Here is a 15,544-nt window from a genome sequence, read left to right as displayed (position 1 = left end):
GCGCATGAGCATTGCAATATCGGATTCGGAGGAAATAAATTGGTTTGGTTCACTGAAAAGTTATCAAAATGCCTGGTTCAGAGAATCCTGTTGTTAAATTCATTGGACCCAAATACTTTGATATGGCAAGGTCATGGTAAGTATTATTTTTGTTTAAATCGATTGTATTTTTACTGTAAGATATAAGAAAAATACTTATCGTGGTCGTGTGTGGGCGGGCGCTCCCTTGCCAGCATGCCATGACATGGGAGCTAGCCGCGCCGGCGGCGCGGGGGACCGAGTGGGTGGCTAGCGCCTTGGGCTAGGTTTAGGTGGTCGAAAGCGGCTCGCAAGGCCAAGGTAGGTAGCCAGGCCTGAGGCTTCTAGAGAATAATCATTTACTAACGTAAGGTTACTCTCAACGAAGCTAGGTATCCCTATCCATTCACGTGCGTGTAGGCCGGCAAAACCTGAATGCTGAAACTTTCGCCCCCGATATTTCTACTTTCCTTCTGAAAGATCTAGGCCTAGATCTAGCCCTAATTCTAAATCAACTTCATTTCCGACATTTCTGCGCCATCGATTTTATTTTTAAAGAAGAATTCATCAAAAAAATGTGAAAAATATCATGACAAGACTAGACTTGCCTGATGTTTACGCCGCCATCTTGTTTCCTTTTGTTCTTCGCCAACGTTGATGCGTGCGTCGGGTAATGTTGGCGAAGAACATGTCAATAGTGGGAGAGAGTAGGATCAGGGAAGAGAATAAGAGATGTGAAGGCATGTGGGTCATCTTGATCCAAGGTGTCAGGGATTCTTTGGTCCGGGAAAGCGAAAGCATGATTCAGACTCTCTATGAACTTAGTCCGGTGGGGTTGGAGAATATTACAGGAAGCCACAAAGTGAAAAACGTCTTCTTCTTCCCTCAGACATAGGGATTTGCCAATTTTGAGCAGCTTCTTCTCGAGAGGGTTAGTCTGGGTGAGAAGTTGGGCTCTCATGGATTGAGCTTTCCAATGGGGAGGAAATTTTCTTTTTCAGGGCCAATGACATCACAAATTTATTTCTTTTTAAATAAGCCTGGGTTGGAATGGATGGAATACTTGAATCCGTCCAATGTGTGCAGGTTCCGGTTTTGTTTTTTCCGTGCCGGTATTCCAATAAAATTATGTACATAACAAATAGTTTAACATTTTCTTCTTCTGAATGTCTAAACATAATTATCGAGTATGTTTTATTCAGTCTTACCAATCATAACCCAGCTTTCTTTTGTTACATTTCAGGTGACCACCAAGAAAAATATGAGAAGACAGGAAAACTTTTTCTGATGTTTACGTGGCTATCTTGTTATCGTTTAGAGGGCGGCAGACTCTAAATGTGTCTCGTAGCTTAGCTACTAACAAAGAGAACAAGATGGCCACATAAATGTTGGCAAGTTTTTCCTGTCTTTTAATTATATTTTTCTCACTTTTTAAATGAATGTTTGTTTTAAAAAGATGGGAATTTAAACATCGTGAAGTTTTTCCCTGTCTTTTCATATTTTTCTTGTTTTTTTTATGAATGTTTGTTTAAAAATGAAATCAATATTGTATAATCTGTGACTTCTTTGTACTTTCCCGTTCGTGATTCCGACTGGTGGATTCCGGAACAAAAAAATTCCAACATGACCCTGGCCTACTTTAACAATTCTTAACTCTCTTTTAGTCTCTTCTTCGATAGATTTTCATCAAACCTTTACCAATACTATTTTTATTAAAACCAACTTACCAGGGTGTTTAACATCTTCCCTTTTATTTTTAGTTGATGGGAAAAAAGAAAAAGGAAGCTCAATTAAAATAGAAAATACACAATTATATTTTTTCCATTCTAATTTATACAGGAGGAGAACAGGTGTGATCTGGGGTGGATTCCTTGGTGTTGGTGTCTTATATATGACAGATTGGAGTGTGGTCCTCAAGTATATTCCTGTTATCAACTGGAAATACACAAAGACGGATGATTCGTAACCCATGTCTTCTGTAGATGTATAGAATATATTATAAGTTAAGGTAAGGCTCAAATTTTCCATGCATCTTATCAATATGTTTTTAAACCAAAGCTTTATTATAGAGATTTGCATTTGTTCCGATTTTTTAGAGTTACTTTATTAAAACTTTAAAATGATGTCAAATTATTTATAATCGGTCATTGGAGTAGCATTGGTTTATACAAGAATAACAGGTACATGTAGGTGTTTCATAATGCCATTTGTAAGCAATGAATGACTGGTAACCTTTTCTTAAAGGGCAAGTCCACCCCAACAAAAAGTTGATTTGAATAAAAAGAGAAAATCCAACAAGCATAACACTGAAAATTTCATCAAAATCGGATGTAAAATAAGAAAGTTATGACATTTTAAAGTTTCGCTTGATTTCACAAAATAGTTATATGCACATACAGTGTAGTGTGCAAATGAGACCGATGACATCATCCACTCACTATTTCTTTTGTGTTTTATTATATGAAATTTGAAATATTCTTATTTTCTCCTCAATGTCAAGTGAAACAATGATTAATTACTCCCTGAACATGTGGAATTAGCATTGTTTAGTACTATATGGGGCAGTCAAGTTGGTCCTTAACGACAAAGCCGTAAAAAATGAAATATTGTATAATTCAAACAATAAATAAAAAGAAATAGTGAGTGATGGACATCATTGACTGTCTCATTTGCATGTCACTGAGTTGTGCATATAAATATTTGTGAAAGTAAGTGAAACTTTGAAATGCCATAAGTTTATTTTGATGAAATTTTCAGCGTTATGCTGGTTTGATTTTTTTCTATTTATTCAAATCAACATTTTTCTGGGGTTGACTTTACCTTTAAGAACCGAATCAAAACGTATGAAAATCCGATGTATGTCATTCCCCACAAGAAGAGAGGGTCACCAGTAACTTGGCATGTGATCACTATTGCAAACTTAGACATTTAAACATAAACAATGTTATAAAAGAATTGCAGCATTTTCAAAATAAAAGCTGGTTAATGCTTACAGAAGGTCCATACTTATATTTGTGCTTAAGATAAATGTACAGTATCAGTATGTGTTACATTGTGTTTTATTGATAAACTGATTGGAATAATAGTAGTGAATTTAGATATGTAATAATGAGCAGATTTGCTCATTGTGTATTATTTTATGTGAAATAAAAAAGATCTTATGTTCTCTTCTATCTTTTGCAGACCTTTGTTATGCATCCATCAACAAGCCAGCTTTATCATCAATAATGCCAGCAGAAACTACTTCTGTGCAGTTGATTGTCTGGAGTTGCAAAAATCATTTATGGAGAAGCCACAAACTTCAAAGAAGCAAGAAATATCAGCGTTTTCAGGATATAAAACCAACAAATTTAAAGATATCTCCGTAGTTTTCATCAGTTTGTGGAGTGAAATATTTATGAAGATGAAATGCATTACAATTTACCAGTGCTTAAAGCAATAACACTATTATACAAAATATGACCGCAGAGGATTTGCCGACATTGAAGCATACCCATGTCTTAAGTTATTGAATAATGCTGTGATGCATATGAACTCTTTGAAATGTAGATAAGGTAATCGGTTGTTATGTCTTGGTGGTAAATCCCCATGAAAATGCTTATGAATTGATGTTTTGCAGTAATATTGCAGTAAAATGTAATTTGAAATATTGAACAGAATGTGTGTTTATTTTTTCATGTGTCACTGTACCCTTTCTTTTTAGACACTTAACCCTATCTAGGCCGGGGGGGGGGGGCCTCGGAGGCCCCCCCCCTCAACGAATCGCGCGATAATTTCGCCGTGCGAAATTTTTTGACCGCGCCGCTCGCTGACTTTTGACTGAGACCAATTTTGCGTCACCCGGGTACGTGGTTCCGAAATTACGCAACATTATGTAAGTGCATGTCGGACCAAAAATTGCTCAAAACTTGATTTCGTGTACAAAGTCAATGCAAATTGTGTTTTCAACCAAAATTCATAAATGTATGATTATTTTTAGTTTTGTTGGTCTAAATATATTTATTTTATGCTTTTTATGATCACAGAAGAGTCCCCAACAATTTTCATTGAAAAAACAATGAAAAACAAAAGGTCAAAAAACAAAGAAATACATAAGAAATTGCAAAAAACAATATAATACATAAGAAAATGATTTGATATCGCAAGTTTTTTCATGTACACTTGCTAAAAACACCACAAAGAGTTTGTATACCAAAAATTAGTAAATTTGGAGCTTTATTCAGGGAGTTAGAGGTAAAAGTATGATTTTGCATACTAATTATGCATAAATTAGCATAATCACTCAATAGCAATTCGCATGAAATAAATTACTATACAATCTTGTAGATTATGTCCCAGGCAAACCGCGTGCCAATTTTCGGCGCGGTCGACGGCCGAGATCTTAAGGGGGGGCCTGGGAGGCCCCCCCCCCGGTTTTATGAACTCCCAAAATACCCCGGCCTAGATAGGGTTAAGAAGTAGGGGGGGGGGGGGGGGGAGTAGGTGAGAATTGTAAGAGATACAGAAACAAAAGAGAGATAGAGGAGAAATGTATATTTGTAGATGGGAAAACAAAGAAAATATCAGGGGGGAGGGTGTTTCACAGAGATTAAGTGTGATAGAAAAATGCAACTACATAGAAATTCCCAGTTGGCTTCAGTGCATGACACATCCACATTGGTTCAATCATGCTTTATGCATAACCAATGAGGTTATGCATTTGATACCAGGTGCAAGAGGTGGCATGCAAATAACTTTGAGAAACATCCCCAGAATAGACAATTTGTCAGGAAGAGAAACAGAAAATATAGAGTTATAAACTACAATGTACAGAGGATTTTCAACAGTGTAATAAGTGTAACAAAGGATGCAATTTGCAAAGAGGTCTTCCTGAAAACAAAAAAATCAAAATGAATAGCAGTTCTGGGGCCCATTTCATAAAACTTGTCAGAAAAACAATTTTGCAATGACAGTTTCAGGCTACTGAAATCATTCAATTTGATTGGCTGATAGTAATTGTGCATTTGTAATTATAGCAGGTCTTTTTAAACAGGAGGACAATCTAGATTCAGTGTTTTAGACATGCATCAATACACATGCCATTTATACACTCTGGAATGAGCATGTTAACTGCTGTTTCAGTTTCTCAATTTTCAAAACACTTCATGTGACAAAATATTACTCTCTTTGAGAATCCTCTGAGCTAACCCACTATTGCTGTAGAAGAGGGAGATAAAAAATTGAAGGCAGGCAGATTATCAAGAGTTATGGGGTGTGTGTGGGGAGGGGGGGGGGGTGGTAGCCCATAAATCTAGGCATATGATGCAGTATTTGGTACCCTGGGGTACCAAATAATAATCCGCCATTTTGTTGAATTATTTATTTTATTTTTTGCGCTGTACCCTGGGTTACCAAAAATGTGTACAAGTATATTTTAATGTTTTGTACAGATTTTTTTTTTCTTTTTAGTGATCTTATGTAACAATTAATGCATGCAAATGATAACTTTATTCTATTTGTTTACTATTATTGGCATAAGATTGTATCAAAGAAAGGAAATAGGCGTTGTGATCATTGTCCCCATCATTGTCATGATTGTCGCACCGATCGTACGACCGTGATCACCATGACAACAATGGAACTGTACACTATTACAACACGAGATGGCGCTGCACAACGCCGTACCCCGGTGTACGGCGTGGTGCATCATATATCGCCTAGGTTTTGCATAACGGCAAAGATACAGCTATAGCCTCTACCTGGATGAGACATGTAGGCTAGCGGGAGGGGGGTGACTTGCATGAGAAAAATACACCTTTACCACAAACAACCTCACTCCTCTACGATTTCAGCAAACAGACTAATTTCTCAATGAATTGTCATTAACAAGAGTTTTCTTTGGATTGGTTTAAAACATAAGGGAGATAACCAACAAACAGGCCAAGATGTCAAAAATGCACCCTACTCTGGACAATTTTCGTTGGTTAAGTTGTCAAGGGTTGTTCTGTGACAGGTTTATTTTATCATTACATAATATATAAGGGTAAATTATTTCAACACCAAATCATGATGGCTCAAAAAGGGGGGGGGGGGGCAGTCAAATGTATTACCGTACACATGCCTGACCCCCCAAAAACCCGTTTAATGGGGTGTTTTTCAGTTTTGGGTGCGGCCCGCACATGCACTCGTTAGGGGTATAAAAAACACTGATTTTCAAGAAAAAGGGTCGTTTTGAAAGAATGGACAATGGTCAATCGCAGGGTCAAATGTATTTAGGGTATTTTTTTTCCAAAGCTTTTCTTTTTTCAAACTAGCCGAACATGTTTAGAGTATGTTTTTTCCCCAAGCTCTTTCCTCGAGGTCATATTCTGGTAACAACTTGTTTAGGGGCCAAATTGTGTAAATAAAGCCTGCGAAAAAACTTGTTTAGGGGGTTATTTTGCACACAGAGAAAAAAACTTGTTTAGGGGGTGTTTGGAAATAAGTTGGTCATGCATGTGTACAGCATTACATTTGACTGGCCCCTCCGGGCATGATGGCCCATATTTATAACTAATGGTTACACTAGAGAGGGTATGATATCAATTTTCAAAAGCTATATGTGACTCTTCCAGAAGATTTCAATTCAGTTTGAGAAAATTTGAACAATTTTGCACTATTTGGTAGTGCAATCATTTAAAACTCTAGAAATGATCAGTAATTTTTAAGGATGTACAGAGCAGAAAAATGAATTTCCAGCTCATTCCCCATTTCGGCAGTTTGGATTCCCTTTATATTGTATATGCAAACACTACCCAACCAAGTAAAACAATGTTTTACATGTTTTGTTCAAGAGCATGGTCTTCACCTTTTAATATGGCAGCCCCCCCCCCCCCCCACCAAGTTCATCACATACAACCACATTCACCCTTCAGTGTACCTCCACTCTGTGACACAAAATATAATGGAATAGACAAATGAATAAAAAATGAAGTAAACAAAATGATTTTACACATTCTTTCATAAAAAGATTTATTAAACATTAATTGTCTGCAAAATCGGAAAGACTAGATCTGAACAACATAATTCAACGTAACATTCGTGATACATGCACGAGTTCACAAGATATACGATTTACCCACATTTGAGTTGAAACTGTATCCATCTTTTTAAGCTTTTAGAATGAGCACCATAGATACAAAGAGAAAAAATATATCTCACAAAATTCTCAAAATTGAATATTACTCAATCTTTCTATGAAGAAAATGTGAAGATGTACTCCCATACTTATTTTAAATTGGTCTGCCAATTCGTCAGATTACCTACTCGTCTACTTCTATATGATCTACTATCATTTTGTCCACTATCCACATGGTCTAATTGCCATTTCGTCCACTCACCATTTCCTCTAATAACCAGTTGGTTCAACAGCCATTTACTATTTGGTCTAATGGAATTAAGTGCTAATTGGGTGAAATGAATGAAAATATAAATGGATATTAGACCAACCGGTTATGAGACAAAATGGTCGTGGACAGAATGGCATTATTAGACTAAATGAAGGTAGACCATGTGATGATTGGACAAGTTGGCAATAGACGATGTGGCAATTTAACGCAAAAAGTACCCTTGGCTGTGTAACAACTCAACAGGCTTTCCATTATTTGGTCGTAATAGTTTTGAGAAAAGAGAGGAAAGAAATCAGCAACATATTCAGTTCAGTTAGACCTGTTACACCGGATTTCCCACCTGAGAGTGGTTTCCAAATGGTTGACCTAAAATTTTGACCCCCTATTACATCCGAATCGTAACAAGTCTTGGGGCGCCCTGTGACAGCTTTCTGTGCATTTACACCAACTTACCAAAGCTGTCCGAGATAAGTTTGGCAGGGCGCCAAGCGCACACTCTGTTGTTTGGATCATCATTCCTAGTGTAGGGTATCAAGCAAACCTGTCCCGGGCAGGTTTGCGTTTACACCAAATCCAAAGCAGTCTCAAGGCGCCCGAAGACCGGTCTCGTAACACATCGCAAGGTGGTCCGAGATAGGTTTGCTCAGAAGGGGTTTCAGGTAGGTTTGTGCGTTTACATCGGATTAGAAACCGGCCCATGACTGGACTTGGGGTACGGTACCCAAGAATACTTAGGAAATCCAATGTAACAGTGGTTTACCATATCGTCGCACGTACCACGAACCGTCCTCTCCGGATAGATACAATGCGCTATCGCGCCTCGCGATTTCACCACGAACCGTCCTCTCTGTTACGATGCCCACTGTGGCGTAAATAATTCACTTCAAGAAAATATAAAGATACGGGATGAAACTTTGGAACTTGAACTATCGAATGAAGACACCGGTAAATAATTTGCTCTTCTTGTAGGTGCACTTATTGCTGGTTTTAAAATAGCTTTTCTTTAAATGCATTTTCTGCAAAACTAACTTTCGCATCGAAGTGCGCAAAGAGGACGGTTCGTGGCGCGTGCGACGATATACTTTATCATCTGTATAGGTTCAAATTTCACCTTAAGCTATTGGACTGGGAGTAAAATTGTTTCCCGCACCCACCAAGATTTTTGAAAAAAAAAGGTGATCTCACGGTGGTATTTCCCACCTTTCGCAAACCTCAGGGATGGAAACGTTAGGATCCCCTAACACAAAAATTGACCATACATCATACACTTGATTTTTAAGATTGATTGAACATTATCGTCAATAGAATCAAACGTAGAAAACTGTTCTACAATCATTGCTAAGCTTCGTGTTGCATCTTGATTCAAAACTGATATAAAACATTTATATAAGCTTTCCAGTCACACAATTACTTGTATATCTTGTAAATACCTGTAAATCTTTTCTTTCTTTTTTTTTCTTGTAAATGGAATGACGCTGCAAAATTAAGCTCAACCATAGTCAAACTCGTAGAATCAACCCAGCCATGGCCATGAAACAATGTGCCCGCCCTCCACCAAGTATGCACGAAGATTTACGTGGTCAGTGTTTTGAACAAATAACGCATGCAACAGCGATTGTACGCATGTACGTACATTTACAATACGTGTACGGTGCAGGCAGAATATCGATATGATCTGATCGCCGAGCAAGGACACGGCCAAGACCAAGGAGTTTTAATATTTGATGATGTTCGTGTCAGTGACTATTCAAAATCATTTAAATGGCAACGCCCTGTTGCCATACACGACCACAAACATCGGTCAGACAGAAACTTTTTGTGACATTTTAAGGCGATCCTCGCGAAGGAAAACTTGGATCATGTAGATGAGAATGCAAAAATGAATCAGTGTTATGTGTTAATATGTGACGTATCCCCTACCACTACCAAGCCACCTTAGATCTACAATTATGAAACAGCAATACAATCCACTCTATTTCAAACATAACTCAAATGAAGATATAAACAGTGTATGTTGAGATATTGAGTGTATTGCAGAAAATGTCCAAATTAACAAAAAAGGTTACAAAAGGTCAAACTTTCATCTTCTGGAAAATAATGAATAATGAAATCGGTTCCTCATGAGCTGGAAAAAATGGGATGGGAAACTCAACATCGAATTTCATTGGCATTATTCATTTCAACATTTGATTTTTTCATGTATGACATCAAAAGAGCCTGGACCACAATTCTGAGTTGTAATTAACGTAAAGTTTGTGTGTCACATTCATGGCATAGTCAGCAGGATGTCTACGTAACCCCCTAATGAGTAAGACAAAGAAATTGCTGATCATCCTTAAAGAGACCATATCTGATTCTTGGAGAGAAGCTTGGCCTTGGGAACTCTGAAGAACAGAACGGGATCCTTTCTAGCTGTGACCAACAGGAGTAGAATTGACGGACCCAGCGGATTGATGTTACAAGTGACTGATCAGAAGACAGGAAACAAAGTAGGAATAAAACATTTTTTTTTATTTGCTCAAATTGTGGGCGAAAAAAGCACCCCAAACACATATTTTTCACATTCTTGTCACAGAATTCAAAGACTTGGCACAAGCCGTGGCATTTGAAAACTTGTTGATTGCATTGTAAACTGTGCATATTTTTATCATTATTTTTATAACATTGGAAAATAAAACCAACAACAACAACAAACATAATTGAAATTATGTCTCGTTCCAAGTCTTGCAGCTGGTTCCAGTGTGCAAAAACACCTAGAAATTGATGACATTTGAAATGTCAAGTTTTATTCCCAATAACTGCTAATTGAATTATTGGGGGAGAGACATGTGTCATGTAGGCCTATTTATGGTATAAATGTTTTTGTTGTTATTTTTCTGGAATGGGGAGAAGCAAGGTAAATGTCACAATGGCAAACTTTTATTTTAATGTACTCTGTTTTAATATCGCATCTATTTTTCTACCACATTGCAGATACGCAGCCCAGATACAGCATGTAGGTCAGTATATACAGAGTTGCCTGCAGTAGTAACTGGCAACCTGCAGGATCAGAATGACATTTACAATTTTACTGATGAAGACGGAGTGGAAGATATGGAAGGTGGAGAGAGAGAGGTACAAACAGGGCAGAATGAAAAAGGCACGCCAGGAGAACATAATGAAGGCGAAGGAGGTGAAGAACATAATGAAAGCGAACCAAGTGAAGAACATAATGAAGGCGAACCAAGTGAAGAACATAATAAAGGCGAAGCAAGTGAAGAACATAATGAAGGCGAACCAAGTGAAGAACATAATGAAGGCGAACCAAGTGAAGAACATAATAAAGGCGAACCAAGTGAAGAACATAATGAAGGCGAACCAAATGAAGAACATAATGAAGGCGAACCAAGTGAAGAACATAATAAAGGCGAACCGAGTGAAGAACATAATGAAGGCGAACCAAGTGAAGAACATAATGAAGGTGAAGCAAGTGAAGAACATAATGAAGGTGAAGCAAGTGAAGAACATAATAAAGGTGAAGCAAGTGAAGAACATAATGAAGGTGAAGCAAGTGAAGAACATAATGAAGGTGAAGCAGAAGATAACAATGAATGAAAGTCACAATTGAAATTGGACATTTAACAGAGAGCTGTGTAACTCATAAAATTGAACTTTATATTTTATAAATGTAACTATTAAACACTCATCCCTCGATCATTGAAAAGAAAACAGCAAACAAGAGAATGGTATTAATCATAGACATAAAATCAAACAAATGTAGTTATTAAACACCCAAAATCAGTGTCTACCCTCACCATGTGATCTACTCAGACACAAAAAGTGTCTACCCTCACCATGTTATCATTATTCATGCTTTAGTGCAGCAAGCATAGTGATGTCATGTTCACATAATTTGAATGGACTGACGTCACTGTGCAAGCATTAGAGCATGAAATCTATCCCTCCCTTCCTTCCTTTGAACTTGAAGTGCTACTCTTACTGATTTCAGGAAAGAAGAATTGGCATCAGCATATTCAACATCAGTGTGAATTTTGATGATGTTGAGAATGGACACATTTAGTGTATTTCACAGTTAACACCATTCTGTTAATTAGCAAGAAAGCCAAGAGATGGGTCTTTAAAAACTCCATTTATAACTTATCAGATTTAATGATTGAGTGGCAGCACAATGAAGTGACTCACAATGTGGATGAGTATGACCAAGGATCTTAGATTTGCCAACAGGCTATTCATAAAAGTGGGACAACTGTTACAGAGGAAAGGGTCTCGCCATTTTATCTACAACTTCCATGAATAGTTTACAAATGCTAACATGCACGTGATGAAGCAAACTTGCTTAAGAGTTTGTGGGACCATTGTTTGGAGAAGCACCCAATGTTTCTAAGCACACAGGCAAGCAAAACAATCTTTAACCTTCAATACATACAAGTGTCACCTTATCTGCTTTGGGTGCTCAATTTGAATACATTGATTGAACCTGCTAAGGATTTGATCACGTACAAACGGAAGCAAACCACCCAATCTGGAATAAAAGACAGTTATATTTGCGTGAATCTAGGCGATATCCTTAAACACACGCATATAATTATGCACAAGTGCATTGTGTGAACGCTTGTAATTTTTAGCTGTGTGCAATAAAGCACACACTGACATCACTGCCAAGCCTTGTTGCGACAGATTATAGTGCTAATTAAAGGATTACAATATACAGGTGTTTCATCGCACAACGATTTAGTATTTATTTTATTTAGGAAATTTATTGCTGTATTTTTCTGGAATGAGTAAATGAAACTTAACTTACTGAAATGTATTCCTGCACATACCCACTTCAAATTTAATTGTTAAATGTTTATAAATCTTTGGCTGTATGGAATTTCTAGTCCGCTATTCAACGTGTCAATGCAAAGTTGGTGATGATAGACTGATGTGTCATGAACTCATCTCTAGTGTCAACTGTCCCTTCAAGCATAAGTGTCGTGTGCCATGGTAACATGCACAGGGAAAAATTGTTCTATCATTTGACTTAGGGCAGAGAAAAAGGGCACTATCATTTCAGCTTAGTAACTTTTTCCCTGTGACAAGTTTGTGAGATTGATAGTAAATATGACCAGTGAACAATAATCTTATGTATTAGGTGTATATATATATATATATATATACAGTGCGTCCCAAAAAGAACTATACACTTTTTATATAGCTACCAAATAGGAATGTATATGATTATTGGGGAAAAAATTTATAAATATATAAAGCTCATATCCTCAACTATCAATATGATACAAAAAATTCCAAAAATAACGCATGCTTCAGTGAGTAATGCCCACTTTGTATAGGACACAAAAATTACCCTGCGCAGGATCTTCACTATTCATTTTGCACTTGGTTATGGAACGCCATGATAAGTCAAAATTAATGATGGAATCAATCGGCCAACAAAGACAAAAATAAATTGAAGTACAGGCAAAAATCAATGATATGAAAACAAAACAGTAAAATATTACATTTTTGCATAATATTGATTGTTTTTTTAACTCTTGGTTTATTTTTGACTCTGTTTGCTGATTTATTCCATCATTAATTTTGACTCCTTCATGGCGTTTCATAACCACGTGCAAAATGAATAGTGAATTCCTGCGCAGGGTAATTTTTGTGTCCTTTACAAAAGTGGGCATTACTCACTGAAGCATGCGTTTTTTCAGAATTTTTGGTGTCATAATGATAGTTAAGGATATGAGCTTTATATAAATATAAACATTTTACCCAAGAATCTTATTACCTTTATTTGGTAGCCATTTCAAAAGTGTATAGTTCTTTTTGGGATGCACTGTATATATATATAATAAAAAGTTATGTCCAAAAGCACCTAAAAGTGGCATTTGTACTCTACATATGAATCAATATTCGACCTTTAGGGTCATTCACAACTAGTTCAATGCCAGTTTTGAATTCTGTGGGACATACAAGCTTTGGAATGTTTTTTTGTTTGTTTTGTTTTGTTTTTCCCTACCCTGAAGTACATTAGTGGGGATTTAATGATCTAAACTAGATTTTGTGCGTTAATCCCTACTGGAAAATTTAGGATATAATGCAAAAGTGTTTCAATATTTGTCACATGCCTGTACCTGTTTACAGTAATAACTCATTTGTACTATTTATTTAGGTTATAAAGGCATTAATAGGTGATGTGATCAAATGAATTCAGTAATTTGTCAGATGTGTTGATTTTGAGATATAGCCAGTTACAGTGTTCAAATCCCTTTGTATTTTGTTATTTTCAGCTGCACTAAATTGGCCATACCATTACAACAGTAACTCAAATAATTTTAGTTGGGTTTACAGCAAAATCCAGCTCTAAATATGCTTATTATAACTTAAGACAATGGAAAAAAATTAAATTTGAGGTAAACTTAAGGCTACAGGACCTTTTGACATAGGAGATTTGGTCGTTCGTTGTAACTTGCGAGTCCTAATCGGCTATAGTGAAATTTGTAAAGATTTTAAATCAGGTGTGATGCTGAATCCAAATATCCAGTTACAATTTTGTGGGTCTTGTGGTTCTTCAATTATGATGTAAAAAGAGTTGAAATGGACCATCTTCATAAAATGACACATAACTGAAAAACCACAATACATTAAGAAATTATTTAAAGTGTACAAAATGTACGACTTGTATTCCACGACCAAGAAAAGCATTCAGGGTTTATTTGTCATTAATCTCCTATTCTAAACCATGAAAATTATCTTTTTGTAGCTGTGCTACAAAGAAAGCATCCTGTACCCTTAAGGGAATCTCTTAACCATGATTAAGTTAAAGGAAGCACATAGTTTAAGGGACTCATGGCGAGTGTTTTATTACACAAGTGTTAATGGTGAAAATGGCCACAGGACAAAAGTTCCTTCTAAGTCAGCAATATTTAATTCTCCATTTTCAGTGCCACAAAAATCTTAATGTGTGTAATTATGGAAGTTATATCTCACTATGATAAATGCTTTTTCCTGACCCCCCCCCCACTATACTTCATGATCAATTTTGCCAAAACTGGTTTATGTCATTAAGAGACAATGCCGACGAACTGTTCAATACAGTTAGAGGAAGGGTAGTAAACAAAATCCAGCAGTCATATCACATGTATCACATTTTTAAGTATAATAAATTGTTTCTTCCATGACAAAATATTTTTGCAAGCAGGTCATTTTATTTTGTTCACTAGTACCACATAAAATACTCCTGGCATTGCATGTCATCGTTAGATTTGCGATAGTATATTTAATTAGTTAATGCTAGAGTTCCATGTAATTATCTCCCAAAGAATTTAAAAGGTGGGTGATCCGTTCCACAGCATCATCCCCCACTTTACCGTATTGCATATATGGAGATTTTGGAACCACATGAATGTTAATATTTTCTCCATGATCCCTTTAGATATGAACAAAATATTATAGAGGGCTAAAGGATTAAAAAATTAATAAAAAAAATTTAAAGAAATCTTTTATATACATGCACATCTGACATTGCACCATTCTTGGTGTCCTCATACTCTGTGACTGAAGTACATGTATGAATACAGAGTTTCAAAGATGATGTTCAACTATGTGATTGTTTGGCAGAAGTGCATGACCACAGGAAAGATGCAATAGTATTATTATAAAGTCCTGATATTTGAAATCATATGCCAAGATAAGATTTTGAGACGAATGAAAGAGAGCAGGCACCAAAAGTCAATATATATATTTTGAAAACCTGCTCAAAGTGGCATTGTATTGTGTGCAGGTGCTAAAAATTGCTAAAAAATGTTTGATATTGCACAGAGTTTCAAAAACTTTCTCATAGATGCACCAAGTTTCTCTAAATTACATTAAGTTGTGCAAAGTTCCCTTAAGTTGTGCAAACTTTTCCAAAGTTTCCTGAAAATGTGCTAAGTTGCACAAAATTGCTGGAAATGGCGCAAAGTTGTACAAAATTGCCTGAAATGGTGCAAAGTTGCGCAAAATTGCACAAAAATGCCGGAAAATGGCGCGAAGTTGCGTAAAATTGCTGGACATGGCGCAAAGTTGCGCAAAATTGCCGGAAGTTGCGGAAAATTGTCAGAAATGGGCACAAAATTGCCGGAAGTTGCGGAAAATTGCCAGAAATGGGCGCAAAATTGCCGGAAATGGCG

General features: G+C 36.6%; 1 long non-coding RNA gene across 1 annotated transcript; it reads left to right on the top strand.

Annotated features, from left to right (window-relative positions):
• Positions 1 to 115: 115 nt before the first annotated feature.
• LOC121415334 lies at positions 116 to 3,668 on the top strand. The gene is made up of 3 exons (XR_005969989.1): positions 116 to 136; positions 1,858 to 2,026; positions 3,202 to 3,668. It is a non-coding gene; the product is annotated as an uncharacterized LOC121415334 (long non-coding RNA).
• The last annotated feature ends 11,876 nt before the right edge of the window (positions 3,669 to 15,544 follow it).

This window comes from Lytechinus variegatus, chromosome 5 (genome assembly GCF_018143015.1).
Source record: "Lytechinus variegatus isolate NC3 chromosome 5, Lvar_3.0, whole genome shotgun sequence".
Classification (NCBI taxonomy): Eukaryota; Metazoa; Echinodermata; class Echinoidea; order Temnopleuroida; family Toxopneustidae; genus Lytechinus; species Lytechinus variegatus.
This window is presented reverse-complemented; position numbering and strand designations above follow the sequence as displayed.